We start from the raw sequence: 12,349 nt of genomic DNA on the forward strand, positions 1-12,349 counted from the left end.
ATTGCTTTATCTGATTGTGAATCGCTTATCCTGACTAACTTTAATCTTTAACACTCTCAGTATCACATTTTAAAATTTGGAATAGCTTGAGGTTCTGATCCAAAACCCAAATGTTCTGGTTCTGTGGATCCTGCCAACTACGCCACTGTGACCCGTCCGTGCCTAGGGCAGCCACCTGAAAATGCCAAGGTGAGGGCAGGCTGATAAAGGGGAGCAGATTCTCCCAGCACTGGTGGGTGACACTGAAGTCAGACTTCCCAACCATCCACAAACAGCGCTTCCGATTCCACATGCTGGTTATCAAGAACCCAAAATAAAAACATACACAGCCCCTTTACTGCATTTTAGTTTCTGGCTCCCAGTCAGCCACTAGGTCCAGTAAAGAGATCAGTTATTTAAACTCTGTGCTCTTTACCGAAAAGGTTTTTCCTGACCCCAAAGGGTCAGCCACAGTACCAGATCAATATAAGTTTGGATCTTACCCAAAATCCCACGCTGACAGCCAATCCTTTAGCAACTAAAACTAAAGGTTTATTGTAAAAAGAAAGAAAGAAACTATAAGAGAAATGTTAAAGGATTAAAACAATCAGACACGTGCAATTGATTTGAAAGTCCATATAGATCAGGTTTTGAATAGAATTGTGAAGTTTGCAGGCTTATACAGTCCCTCTGGTGCACATCCAGTACCTGGATGGGTCTCAGGCCTTTGTTTCACAGCTTCAGTTCAGTTGTAGATGAGTTGATCCAGAGGTAGGCTGAAGACTGAAGACAAAATGGATGTGGTGCAGCTGCCTTTTATGTCCTTTGGTCTTTGCCATGCTGCTTGTGGAAATTTACAGAAATAAGATGAAGTCCAGAGTCACAGAAATAAGTCCTGGTAACTCATCAGGTATGTCCCTGGCTATTCTCCCTGGACCCCTTGTACCTGTACATTTCTTAATGGGCCATTAAGCAGGCTAGTGCTGCAGCCACCCTGTCTGGGGTGTCGCCCAAAACCACAGTACAAATTAAAATATAAATACAAACATACCCATAACTTCCATTACACATGAACATAAACATCATCATCTTACTTAGCACATGATAGCCTTTCTAACGGTACCTGACACGGCATATCTCACGAGTTGTTATGATTTTAACATACTGATGTTAAATAATATAATAAATGGTCCCCCTCCTCCCCCAATCCAGCCAGTGTAACAAGGGTGACCAGCTCTGCACGCAGTATTCAAGATGTGGGCGTACCACGGATTTATAAAGAGACAATACAATATTTGCTGTCCTATTATCTCTCCCTTTCCTAATGATTCCCAACATTCTGTTCGCTTTTTGACTGCCGCTGCACACTGAGTGGTTGTTTTCAGAGAACCATCCACAATGACTCCAAGATCTCTTTCTTGAGTGCTAACAGCTAATTTAGACCCCATCATTTTATCTGGATAGCTGGGATTCTGTTTTCCAATGTGCAATACTCTCTGTTTATCAACATTGAATTTCATCTGCCATTTTCTTGCCCAGTCACCCAGTTTTGTCAGATCCCTTTGTGACTCTTCGCACTCTGCTTTGGACTTACCTATCTTGAGTAGTTTTGTACCATCTGCAAATGTTGCCACCTCACTGCTCACCCCTTTTTCCAGATCATTTATGAACAGCGCTGGTCCCAGGACAGACCCCAGGGGAGACGCCACTATTTACCTCTCTCCATTCTGAAAACTGGCCGTTTATTCCTGCCCTTTGTTCCCGCTGATCCCTGGAAGACATGCACGCTCAAGCAGCTGACATTGCAGGAGCTGCCTCATGTTTTGAGGCTCTCTGCCACAGTCCCAGGTATTGGGATCAGTGATGTGGCCCTCACTTGCTCATCGCATCTCTACCCCAGCCAGCTCCAGTGCAGTCAGGTCAGGCTGTCACGGAGCCCGGGGGTGATCCGCCTGCACGGCAGGTGTTTGACTGGTGGGAGCTGGAGCGTCCAGGCGGCAGGGTCCATCTCTGCTCCTGTTTGCCGTAACGGCGCTGTAGGAAGGCACTGTGTCCTCCCCCGGAGCCAGAACCCGAAGGAGGGCCCCAGCAGCCTGAGCGGACCAACCCCGGCCCAGCAGACAAATCTGCCTGGCAACAGAGGGACTGGGCCACGATAGGACCGCCCGGCCAGCCCAATCAGCAGCGGTGGGGCGGAGCCCGACAGGAGGGGGCGGTATAAAGGACAGGCCCCAGAGCTCAATCAAGGACAGACTGCCGCTGGGGACAGACGTGCTGCCCCACCGGCAAAGGCCTAGGCCAGAGCAGAGCCTCTGACCACCCTCAGCCCAATCCGGGCCTGGAGACTGGGTGGGGCCTTCCCGGAGCTGGACCAGGCAACCCGGCCAGAGAGACTGGGCCGAGGTACCCGAACCCCGGGACTGGGTGGAGCCCCGGGTGGGGGATACCCCCGAGGCCGGACGGGACCTGGAGGAGCTGCCGGGCGCCGAGCCATTCCCCGCGCCCAACGACCTAGAGGAGCTGCCCCTCGAGGAGCAGCGCCCCGCACTGCCGCCCGTGGACGAGGATGGACTGGCGGGCCGACCCCGGACGGAGTGCCCCAGCGACCCTGAGGAGGCAGGTACCTGGGGATACGGGGAGGAAGTGGCCCAGGGACAGCCATAGACAGTGGCTGCATCTGAGGCCCCGGCGGCGTGTTGCAGCGGGGGCCCTGCTGACTGAGTGGCAACGCCTTGCCACTGCCAGGGCCCTGGGCTGGGACGCAGTGGGGACGGGTGGGCCTGCGTCCCCTTCCCCCCTTCCCTAGCCAGCCCGGGAGAGCCTCCTCCTGCCAACCACTCCCGAGAGCGGGCCCGCTGCTCGCCCGCCCTGCCGGAGGGCTGGGCTAAGCCCACGAGAGAGCGACCAGTTCCCCTTTCTTTTGGAAGGCGCTGTGACCTCCCCCGGAGCCAGAACCCGAGGGAGGGCCCCAGCGACCGGGCCGGAAAGGACAGTCTGCCACAGACACGCTTGTCTGTCTGGGTGCCGGTGTTCAGCGTTTAACGGTGGAACGCAAACTTGGCTGTGAGTGCAGTCGAGCGAGTGTTGGTTTCTACAGCGGATGCCTTGGTTCTGGCGTTGTCTTGTGCGCTCGACTCACAACTCGGCACACGTCAGGAGGAGCAGTGCCTGTGAGGGCGTTGACATGGGTAGGTTCTGGCATGCTCTCAGCTAGCGGCAGGCGGTGTTAAGTACAGGGCTGAGCGTCTTTGCACGAGGGGATCGTGCCCACCCTGCACAGGCATATTCAGCAGCGCACAGCGGAGCAAAGTGCCAGTGCTGTTAGTCGCACAGCGGACGGGTCTGCACCCCACTTCTTGGCTGGTACCAGCTTGCTGAGAATGTTGTTTTGTCCGCAGCCTTGGCTGTAGTTTCCTTAGCGTGGGCTCTGAAGCAGAGTGTGCGGTGCAGAGTCACGCCAAGGGGTGCGGGGTTTATGGAGTGAGGCTGTTTTGTCCCAAGCCAGCTGATGCTGAGTTTGTGTTTTGAGGTGGCTGCACTGACTGCATCTTTGCTGGGCTTGCGTGCAGCTGCCTGCATTGTACTTGTCCAGGGAGTGAACGGGGGTCACCAGAGCAGTCCCTGCTGCGCCACACTCCTTGTGCCGTGTATGTCTGCACAGACACAGCACCTGGTGCTGGGGTCGCCCAGCCGGTTGGTTGTGTGGTTGTTGAATAACATAGGTGCTAAGACATGCCCGTGTGGGGGGCCATTCTTTGGTCCTCACTATCAGCTCCGTTTGCCACCAAAGTTCCCGAAGAATCTTCTCTCCTCCAGCACGGGCTGTATTAGCTTCGTGAACTGCTTGTTCTGCGTTACCGGTACTGCCGTGGCCGGGAGCCCACGAGGACTGACGTGTTATCGCAGGCAGCTAAGAGCTTGACAAACAGCTCCCGCCGCACTCCCCTCTCCTGCCCAGCTGGGATCTGGCATGTCAAGTTGAGGAGCTGTCCAGTGGTGAGCCTGCGCCTTGAGTCAAGAGTAACGGGGCTGGAGACAGCAAAGAAGAGGTCACGAGTTGTTGTTTGCTGGTGTGTTCGGGACAGGGAAAGAAAACAAAAGACAGAGGAAAATGTGTGCGCCAGGGCCATGTTCCAAACACACTGAGCAGCAAGCTGGGCCCAGAACGCGGATGACTGGAGGGCAGGCTGGAGAGGAAATGAGATTGTGTGCTCATGGCATGTGATATGTCATGTACCGAGCAGTCAAACCTCGGGGGAAGAGATGGGGTGTGTGTGGGGAATGCAAGCCCGGGTGCAAGCCCAGCCATCGGCGAAGCAGCTCTTCAGCTGCGGTGGGCCAGGTTGGAGCTGGCTATAGTGGGGGAGGTCTGAGAAACCAGGGTGGGTAGCTGCGGAGACTGGGCAGCAGAGCGCACTAGCCTGCCGAGGGAAAGCGCAGGGCTCATGTGGCTAGCAGCTGGCTGCTGAGCAGCGTTTCCCCCCACTGCGAGCAGGTGGTCGTGATTCACCCCAGACCCCCCGGTAACCCCCAAAAGTGTCACCCAGAGCCACCGGGCTTGGGAAGGGGGGCAGTGGGAAAGGCAGGCTTCCCCAGAGCTGCCCCATAGGCAGCCGACAGATTGCAGCCAGCCAGTGGGGTGCTAGCACCCAGGGCAACAGCCTCCAGGGCGCCCACGTCGTCTAATGGCGTCTAATTCTGCACGTGCCTGGGGATCCCGAGCTGTGGGTCTGTGTTTGGGGCAGGGCATAGAGCGGAGCCGGGGCCTGAGCTCCCGCCGGAGCCCCACCTTCACTGGCTCCCTGCTCCCATCCCCACCAGCCGGTGCCATCTGCACCCAGTGGGAGGCTGCAGGCCCGGAGGAGCTGGCGTGAGCGGGGCCTCGCTGCCAACGTCCCCCCCGCCTGGGGCAGGGCAGGCGGCGCTGGACTGTCCCCGCGGCTCAGCCCAGGGACACGCCGGGGGCAGGAGGAGGCGAACGTCCAGCTTGCCCCGTGCTGACCGCACCCAGGCTGCGACTCAGCCGTCACTTATGGGCGCAGCAAGCCGGAGCAGGAGCCGCGGCAGATCCTGTCCAGGCGGGGCGACGGGGGGGGTAGCATCCGGGAGTTGATGCTTCCCACTGAGCTGGCGGAGCAGAGAGCTGGCTGGGCTGGCGTCAGCTGTCTGCGGGGCCTGGCATTTGGTGCCATCAGGCACACGGGCTGGCGGGGCCCTGGCTCGGCGCTGGCGGGCAGGGCTGCTGTCCACGTCAGCTTCCGGCTCTGCTGAGTCCCCGCTGAGACGGGCCGCCCGGGAGCCGTCTTTGAAGCGCAGGGCTTGTCCTGCTCAGTGAGCAGCTAAGCCCCACGCCCAGGGCCGAGCCCCTCTGGCGTCTCTCACTGTCCCCGGGGAGGTCCCACAGCCGGCCGCTGCCTCTCCTTGGGGGCAGAGGCTGGAGTGGCCGTGAGCTGCCCTGTCCAGCCCCCTGCCCTCCCCCAGGCACGACCCAGCTCCCCTCCCCACGCAGCCTCCCTTCCCTCCAGGGGGATGGGAGAAGAGATGACACAGTTTGGAAGGAATTTCCCTGTGGTTTCCTCTGCTATCTGCCCCCCACCTCCCCGCCAGCTTAACCCTTCCAGCGCCGGCCAGGAGCCACTGGCGCACTGCAGGGGCTGGGCCACGGCGCACTCCAAGCCTCGTACTGAGTGGGGCAGGGAACTGCCCCTGGCCCCGGCCCCAGGGCTGGCGGGGCGTGCCGCCAGGGCCCGCTGCCGTGCGGAGGCCCCATTGCAAGCAGAGGAAGGGCCAGCCGAGGGGGCTGGGGTGTGGGGGGCAGAGGGCTCTTGGCACAGCGCCACAGGGGGGCCTGAACAGACGCTAACCTCCCCTGCTGCCCGCCTCTGGCGGCAGAGGGGCCCCGACCAGCCTGGAGGGCACACAGCGGCCCGTGCCGGAAATGGCAGGCATGTGCTCGTACACGGGGTGTATGGGCAGGACCACGGGGGGGGGGGAGGCAGCTGAGTCCTTATGGGCACAGGCGGGGGGGCGGGGTGCCTGCATACGGGCAGAGGTGGGGGCGGGGTGCACAGCCAGGCGCAGTGCCAGGGGGCGGGGTGCATGGATGGGGCAGAGCCAGGGGAGGCGTGTGCGGGGGCGTCCAGGTCCAGCACGTCTGCACTGGGCGGGTTGCTGGCCTGGCGCCTTTGGTTCGTTGCCATTCACATGACTGGCTTCTCTTCCTCTGCGCTCCGTTCCCTGGCCGGGCTCCCGCCCTGGGCTGCCTCCATGAGCCAGGCTGTGTGGCCATGGGGGAGCCCCCCCCGGTGCCCCGCTTTCAGCCGCTGGCTCCTGTGCTCCCTGGCCATGCACAGAGCTGCAGTGCAAAGGGGACACGGACATGCGCGGGCCGCTGACGTGGCAGCTTGCCCAGCCCGGGCCTTATGGCTGCAGTGTGGAAATCAGCGAGCCAGGGCGCTGCCAGCCGGGTGCTCCGTGCCCGGGGCCCCTCCTCTCCATGGGCTGCCCGGCGGCTGCTGCCCTGCCCGGGAAGGGGTGTTGTTAACCTCTGCGGATCCCTTCCAGCCCCGCTCTGGCCTCTCATGGGTAGAAGGAGGCTGCCCGCCGGCCCTGCTCCGCCTTCCCTCCCTGTCTGGGGACTCTCTTGCCGGCCCTGCCAGGCCTCTCACGCCCTGGGCTGCATCCCGCCTCCAGCAGAAGGGGAATAACTGTGCGACCCTGGCCTTAACCGCGCGGCAGCTGGCGCTGCACTCCGTGAGCAGCAGGCAGAGCCCCACTCGCTGCCCCCCGGCTGGCAGGTGCCTGCAGTGGGGAGGCCCAGGCAGGGCAGCAGGGCGGCAGGGCGGGCGGAGGGAGGGACAGTCCCTGCCGCCGCGGGGCACTCGGGACGGCCCAGAGTGCCTGGCTGAATGATGCATTTCTCCAGCCAGCCCTCCTCCTCGCACAGCGTGAGCCCGGCCTGGGCGGGGGCCACCCACCATCCCACGCGGCCAGGGCAGGAGTGACGGGCCACGAGCCACCGGCCCCCACCGTGGGCTGGGGAGAGGCTGAGCTGAGGGGAGGATTGGGAACCGCTCCTCACAGCCGGCCCGGGCTCTGCGAGGAGACGCCAAACAAAGCCCTGGGCTGCCTTTGCTGCCAGCCGCCCTTCCCCGGGCCTGTGTCCTTCAGCCGGAGCCACAGCCTGAGCTCCTGGGTGGGCCGTGCGGGCCGCGCCCGGCTGCGGGACACCCTCGGCAGGCTGGGTCCCGGCTGGGACCCTGCGGCTGGTGGCGGCTCTTTGCGGCTCAGGGCCAGGTCCCCCGTGCTGCCCGCTTGCTTGCAGGGTGCTGGAGGGGTGAGGGCAAGTGTGTGGGGCGGGGCTGCTGGGGCATTGCTCAGGGGAAGCGTGTGGGGCATTGCTCTGGAGGTGGCGTGTGGGGCAGGGCTGCTGGGGCATTGCTCAGGGGAAGCGTGTGGGGCATTGCTCTGGGGGTGGCGTGTGGGGCAGGGCTGCTGGTGCATTGCTCTGGGGTGGGGCTGCTGGCGCGTTGCTCTCTGAGTTGCCTCTGGCCGCAGGCTGGGGAAGGTCGCCCGGTGCTGGCTGGGCTCGGTCCCTGCCAAGCTCAGCCCAGCCGTGCTCGCCCACCCCGCTGGGGCCCGGCAGGAGCAGCGTGTCTGTGGGTGAGTTGGGCGGAGGACCTGGCTGCCCAGCTGGCTCCCGGGGAGCTGCTCTGGGTGAGGCCGGCCCAGGCCTGGGCACGGCCCCTGTGGCTCTGGACACCACGGGGCTCCTCTGGGCACCGGCTCTGCTGCTTTGCCAGCCCTGCTCAGTACAAAGGCTGCAGCTCTGTGCCCTGCCAGATCTCACCATCCCCTGCCGGGAGCTGCCCCGGCTGCCGGCCCCTTTCGTGGCTCCGTGGGGCCCTGGGGTTTGCATGCGCCCAGCAGGTCCCTGGGAGGAGCGGTAGCGCCCTGCTTTGCGTTACTGGTGTCTCTGCAGGGCATGTCCAGGCCAGCGGGGCTGGGCCTGCTTTATTCCAGCCAGGGCCAAATGGGAGAGACCTGCCTAGGCACCAACCCGCCAGGGCCGCAGCGTGGGGCACCGCACCAGGCCTCGCGGGGGACCACGCAGCAGGGCCACCCTGGGGGCTGAGGTCCGCCTGGGCAGCTCCTGCGGGCTCAGGCAGGCGTTTGCAAGGGGCCCCTTTGGAGTTTGCTGCTGGCCGTAGCAGCGTCTGATCCTTGGCACTGACACGGCTTCTTCGTTCCCGGCTGTCAGGGAGGAGTTTCTCCGAGAGCCGACCATTCCCTGGCCCGTGCCCAGGCAGCTGTGCCTGAGCTCAGGCTCTGTCCCCGCCTCGCGACCCGCGACCTTTCGAAGGCGCACGACACAGAAACACAACAGCTCTGCCCATGAGCGCATCCTTTTCAGGCACGTGCTGTGGGCCCGCATCTCACGCGGTCTGCGCTGTTCCGGCCCGCCTTGCGGTCCGCCCGGGGCTCGTGCCCACCCGTGGGACTGTCGGGCCAGCAGCCCTGCCTGCACGCTAGCACAGACAGCCGTGGCCGGCCATGGGGTGGGGGAGCCTGGCCACCTGGGGGAGGGATTCACTGCTGCATCCATTTCGCACTAGAACTGGGGTCGCGAGGCACCGATCCTGGCAGAGCCCTGCTCCCAACTGACTGACCCCAGGTCCCACGGATCTTGCTCTGCCCAGCTCCCCACGGCTCCTGTGGTCTCCAGCCCCTGGGGGCCCGTGTCCGGCCGGCCCCCCGTTCCCAGGGCACGCTGCACCGTGTGCACGAGGGTGAGCCACGTCTCGGGTGCAGCGGTGGGTGAGCGTTCTTCCTGCCCAGGCATGACCACGGCCCAGCAGCGTTTGGGCTGGACGAGCCGGGCTCCGTCGCAAATCGCCCCGGGCTCCCAGGCGCTGCTGGAGGGTGGCACTGAGCGTGTGGGACTCTCCATGCGCACTGAGCTCTGCTGACGCCTCCCACTGGCCGGCCGGCCGGGGCTCGTTGCTCCCCGGGTTGCTCCGGCACAGCGCCGGCCGTCTCTGGGAACGCACTGCGGCCCTGGGCTGGACGGTGACTGGCGCTGGGGCGGGGCCCATACCATGGGGTGCAGCAACAGGGGTGGGGGAGCAAGTGGCCTCTCCTCCGTCACTACTGGCCCAGTCGCTGCTGGAACCAGGGCGGGGGCTCACTGGGCCAGGCCTGCCGGGCTGCCGCGTGGTCCCTGGCGCTCACTGCGTGGCTGGCCTGGGAGGAGCGCCTGCTCGTCTCCCGGAACAAACGCCTTCCAGATGTGGCGGCTGTGGCTGCCGCGGGGTAGTCAGCACTGGGGGGTTCTGGGGAGCGACGGGGAGGAGGCGCTGTCCATGGGCAGAGGGATTCCAGCGCCCCAAAGTCGGTGACCCCCCAGCCGTAATCAGCAGCTTGGGCACTGCTGGGCCCCGGCTCTGCACCACTGGGGCGCCGCGCGGCACGGCCCTCACGGCAACGTCCTGCCAGCCGTGGCCAGGCCCGCTCGTGCTGTGAGCTTCCCAAGGGCAGTGCCCTGCTGGCGCTGGGGTGGCTGGCAGTGCAGGGGTTAAGGTGATGAGTGCGGCTCAGGTCGAGCTACTTCCCGTGGAGCATTTGGAGGAAAGTTCCCTTGCTGCTGGTTTGGGGCCAGCGCGGCGGCAGCGGCGGGCGGAGGCGATCCCGCAGCCTGCAGACACACAGCCCTTCCCTGCTGGCTGGGGCGGCGGGAACCGGCCCCTGTGGAGACGCACCCTGGGGATGAAGTCTCAAAGGTGAGTGGGAGCCGTCTGTGCCGGCTGGGTTTGCTGCACCCCCAGCACTGTCCCTGCTTCCCCGTGCCCCCTGCACACCCCCTGCACAGCCTGCACACCCCCTAGACCCCTCCATACCCTGCACACCCCCCATATGCCCCTTACACCCCTCCGCACACCCTCTGCACAGCCTGCACACCCCCTGTACACCCCCTAGACCCCTCCGTACCCCGTACAGCCTGACACTCCCATACCCTGTACAACTTTCACAGCCCTCACACCCTCTGTACACCCCTGGATCCTGTACACCCTGCACATTCTGCACACCCCCTGTACACCGTGCCCACTCTCTACACCCCCATACCCTGTATAAGGTGCACAGCCTGCAATCCCCTCACACTTTGTACACCCCCTGCACACCCCCCACACCCTGTACACTCGGTACAGCCATACACCCCACCCCGTACATCCCCTACGCTTCCCTACAACCTCCCCACCATGTATGCATCACCCCCTACACTCCTCATCCCCCTCCCCCCCGCCCTGCACACACATTACCAAGTGCCCACCCTGTTGGAAAGAATGGGGCAAATTAGGCTCAAGTGTTTGGGGCTGATAGGAGAGGGGCCTGTGGCCTCTCTGTGTGTGTGTGTGTGTGTGTGTGTGTGTGTGTGAGAGAGAGAGAGAGAGAGAGACACAGACCCGAGGGCACTTTGGCAACACTTGTTGACTTTGTCCTGCCAATAGAGACTCACTGAATGGAACTGAACTGACTGTGTGTGCATGGGGCTGTGTGTGTAGGGTGTGCACGGGTGAGCGGGGTGCGAGGTGGGTGTGCAATGGGGGTGTGCGAGCTCCTTGCTTGTGGAAATGGCTGGGGCTGGCTGCCGGGCTGGGGTGTCTGGGGCAGCAGCAGGGGGTTCGGGACATTTTGTCTTTTGCCAAAGCAAATCTCTCCCCCGCCCCCCCAGCCTGATCACATCCTTCCGGTCTGCGCCCGGCTCCCTGCGTGGGAACCGCTGCGGGGCCCTCGAATGCAGCCAGGCTGCTGCAACCTCTGCACGTCCCAGCTGCACCAGGCTGAGGCCATGGGGTCCGGGGGAGCCCTGACAGAGGTGGGAGGCGAGGGCTGTGGTGGTGTGGCACGGCTGGCATGTCCACGCAGCCAGCAGCCAGGGGAAGCTGGGAAGGGTTTCCCGCGTCCGCAGCGCTGGCAGAGCTGCCTCTTCCCGTCCACTGGGAACTGCCCCGAGCAGCTGAGGATCCTGGAAGTGCCAGGCTTGCTCCAAACGCGGCCTCGCCAAAGTCCTGCTGACTCTGCAATGAGGGCTGGCCCCATTCTCTCCCTACTGCCGTCCTGTGCCCCATGCCAGCGGGGAGGCCCCTCTGTGCACTCCGTGGGGTGGGGGAGGCTCCCAGCAGAGCCCAGAATGGGGGTGGGCCCGGCTGCATGTCCCGAGAGGCACAAGGCCTGTGTCCTGCACTGTTCTGAAGGCTGGCTGGTGCTGCTGGTTTCTAAGCGTTCGGCTAAGGCAGCCCAGCACCCTGGCTTCGCAGGCACACCCCACGTGGCTCCCCAGCTCCCGCGCCCTGGGGCCGAACGCTGCAGCCACACCTGCAGCCTGGGACTGGGGGGGCTACCTGTGAGCACCAGGGACCCAACAGCCACGGCTGAGGAACTGGACCAGTGCATTGCCCCCCCGTGTCGGTGCACGGCCCCGCTCTGCAGCTCCAGGATGGCTTTGCTGGCTGGGGGGGGAAGGGGGCTGCATGGCAGCAGCGACTCATGGTCCTGGGGCATCACCCGCAGACCTGCCGCGGCTGTGGTGAGCAGGCTGGGCTCTGCCCGAGGTGGGCACCTGCCCTTGGGAGAGGCTTTCCTGCGCGTGGGCCCCTGGCTGGCGCTGGCAGAGGAAGCGCAGCTCACGCCCTGCCGGCTTTGTTCTGACCGGGGTGTCGGCCTTTCCCTGGGAGGGGCCACGCTGCCATTTGTTTTCACTCAGGGGGCCGTGAGCGGGGAGGGGCTGGACGGGAGGGGCTGCTCCTCTGCCCCGGCGGGCCGGATAGCAGCCTTTTGCGGGCCGGACTCTGGCCCATGGGCTGGGGGTTGGACAAGCCAGGTGTGGAGCCGCTGCAATTTATTTGCACCACCAATAAGCTGATAAACTTTATTGCATGATTCAGCAGCCGATCCTGGACTTTGGACACCGTGCAGGCAACTGGCAGATCCCGCAAGCCCCCTGGCATTGCATGAGAACTCCCAGCTCTGCCCAGTGCCACAGCGACCGTCTTGGGGTGCCAGAGCAGACAAGGCTGCTGGTGATGTGTGTGTGGGGGGGGTTAGAGCCCACCCATTCAGCGCACACATACACACACCAGCCAGGGAGGTGCACACGTGTGTGTGTGCATGTGTGCACACACCAACACCGTCCTGACAACTCCTTGTGCTTCTCCCCAGCCTCCCAGCCAGGGCTGACGAGGTGCTTTGCAAACAGCCAGCAGGCACCCGGCACGGCAGAGGCAGGTTCCATGGAATCACAGCAATGTGGGGCTGGAAAGGAGCCCGCGAAATCGCCACGTCCAGCCCCTTGCACTGAGGCTGGGCAATTTAA

This window comes from Emydura macquarii, unplaced genomic scaffold, assembly GCF_026122565.2.
Source record: "Emydura macquarii macquarii isolate MOO-44397 ecotype Brisbane River unplaced genomic scaffold, CSIRO-AGI_Emac_v2 contig_1644, whole genome shotgun sequence".
In the NCBI taxonomy this organism is placed as follows: domain Eukaryota; kingdom Metazoa; phylum Chordata; order Testudines; family Chelidae; genus Emydura; species Emydura macquarii.